The sequence below is a fragment of the Propithecus coquereli genome, unplaced genomic scaffold, assembly GCF_000956105.1.
Source record: "Propithecus coquereli isolate 6110/MARCELLA unplaced genomic scaffold, Pcoq_1.0 Scaffold124, whole genome shotgun sequence".
Classification (NCBI taxonomy): domain Eukaryota; kingdom Metazoa; phylum Chordata; class Mammalia; order Primates; family Indriidae; genus Propithecus; species Propithecus coquereli.
Genome location: NW_012136525.1, coordinates 1,176,388 through 1,179,079, shown reverse-complemented (window position 1 = coordinate 1,179,079; position 2,692 = coordinate 1,176,388). Strand labels below are relative to the sequence as shown.

Sequence of the window (2,692 nt, the reverse complement as noted above, 5' to 3'; positions counted from 1 at the left end):
CTTTCTTTTTTTGGCTTCTAGGATACCATTCCTTCCTGGGTTGCCTTCTAACTCAATGGCTGCTCTTTTGAAGATTTCTTGGACTGTTCCTTCTCTTTCCCACTACCCCTCCCTGATCTTGGGCTTTCCGAATCACTGCAGGCTAGATCCCTACACCTTTATCTCCTTTACCTACACCCTAATCTAGGGATTCCAATCTCAAGGTTCTTAACACAACTCAAGTGGAAATATTTCAAGATTTTTATTAATATCTCCAGACTAAATCGAATTCCAAATTAACATTTCTGCTTAGATGTTTAATAGGCTATTTAGTGAAACTTGAAATCTCCAAACTCCACAGGCGAGAGAGAGCTGGAGGGAAGGCACAATGGCGGATGTGCTGGGTCTCCCCGAGGCCCGGGGTGACGGTTTCTCCACGGATGAGGACGGGGACGAGAGCATTCACAAGCTGAAAGAAAAGGCGAAGAAACGGAAGGGTCGCGGCTTTGGCTCCCAAGAGGGGTCGCGAGCGCGGATGCGGGAGCCTTACGACAGCGTGGAGCAGGACGGTCATGAACCCGGACCGCAGCGCTCTGCCGAAGGCTGGATTCTCTTTGTCACCGGAGTCCACGAGGAAGCCACTGAAGAAGACACCCACGAGGAATTCGCAGAATACGGGGAAGTAGAAAACATCCACCTCAATCCGGACAGGAGAACTGGATGCCTGAAGGGCTATGCTCCCCTGGAGTACGAAGCATTCCAGGAGGCCCAGGCTGCTGTGGGGGGACTCAGCGACCAGGATGTGATGGGACAGCCCATCAGTGTTGACCGGTGTTTTGATCGGGGTCCACCCAAGGGCATGAGGAGAGGTGGCCGAAGGCGCAGCCGGAGTCCAGACCCGAGATGTCGCTGACAGGTCCTCTTGTCCGGGTGTTCTCCCCATGATTCCTGTGGACCAGGCAACTTTGGAGAAATGGGGCTGGGGTGGAATTTGCTGAGTTTCTATTGACTCCCTCACCCTACCTGGTTAATGTCCGAATTATCGATAAATGTCCCATTTCTGTTTTCTACATTTAAAACAAATAAAAATAAAAAAAAAAAAAGAAGAGAAAATTTCCCAACTCAGTTTATGGTCCCCTTCGCCGAATGCTAATCTATTCTCAGGCCTCTCTGCTTCGGCAATGCCAACTGCATCTGTCCAGGGCGTCCGGTGGGTTGAGTCAAAAACTTGGTGGCATCCTTGACTTTTCAAAATACACCCAGAAGACTACTGCTTCTCACCATCACCATTTGTAACCAGGTACGGTTCATTTCATAACTCTCTCTGCTTCTGCCTTTGTCCTTCCCACCCCAAAGTCTATTTCCAACATGGCAGAAAGAGTGGTCCTCTTGAAATGTAAACCAGGTGACATCATTCAGTGCCTGGAAACTCAACGGTGGCTTCCATCTCACTCAAAGTACAAGCCAAGGACCTTACAGTGTTGTATGAGGACCTGGCCCCTTGCCACCTTTCTGTCTTCTATAAACACTTCCCTTCACTCACTTGCCCCGTGACCTGGCTTTCCACTAAGCACGCCAAGCCCAAAGCTAGTTTAAGCCTTTGCACGTGCTGTTAGCTCTGCCCAGAAGAACCCTGCTCCAGAGAGAAGCACTTGAGCTACCTTCTTCTGGTGACTCTCCAAATCCACTTAACAGCGAGGCCTTCCTAGAACCCTGTGTTTGGAAAGCAGTCGGCCTCTCTCCCACACTCCCTGTCCACGTTCTCTGAGGAATTTTTCTCTAGAGTACTCGCTCCATACTCCACACCACCCGTGTTACTTGTCTGTGTGTCCTGTGTTTGTCGCTCTAGGTGAGCTTGACGAAGGCAGAGCTTTCCGTGTTGTCTGATTCTCTAGGCCCAGTAAGAGGAACACAGAGCACGGGCTCTAGGCTCGTTGAATGAGTGAGTGAATACAAGAATCCTGGAAAAATACCGGAAGAAAATGCTAAGAGTGGTTATTTCTGGGAAAGGAAAACGTTAGGAATAGAGGACAGTCATACTCTTACTTTGACATTTTACATTTCAGTATTGTTATTCAATGCGCATTAACTTATAAGAGCAATGAGCAGAAATGAATCTCCGTCAGAATTTGATGAGGTACTCAGGGTACCTGTGTTTAAACGGGAGCTACCAGAAGTTTTCATCTGTGCCGTGATCGGGTCACCTTTAAACGAGAGAATTGATTAGAGCTGTTCTAAACTGGAGAGCCGTCAGGAGGGTAAAGGATTTTCCCAATCAGGCTACCGAGTTTGTGCTAAATACTTGAGACCACCGGACACAATGGAAGGGATTCAGGCGATGAAATACACGGGAGAGGAGAATGGGTCACATTGAGGAGCCTTGGAGATGAATCAGTCCTTGGGAGGGAGCTTCCAGAGACGCCAGTGAGCGGAACTAAGGGAGATGTCAGAGGGCCACCGAGATGAGTACCCAGTGGTAGAGCAAGCAAAGCGTACGGAAGGAAATTTACAAAAAGAACATATTTCCAATGGCCACATGAAAGATGTTCCATTTAATGAAGATGCAAAGAAAGTCTGAAATAACCAGATGCACTGATATAAAAAATGCTGTTTGTAGAATGACGGAATTTTTATAAAAACACATGAATTCAATAAATACTCATTGACAACCTACCTTGTAGATGGCAAATATGTATATGAGCAACTTAGAAGA

The 2,692-nt window shown here is 47.5% G+C and overlaps 1 pseudogene; it reads left to right on the top strand.

Moving 5' to 3' along the window:
• Positions 1–367: 367 nt before the first annotated feature.
• On the top strand, positions 368–892 carry LOC105805016 (annotated as a pseudogene).
• Positions 893–2,692: the final 1,800 nt, after the last annotated feature.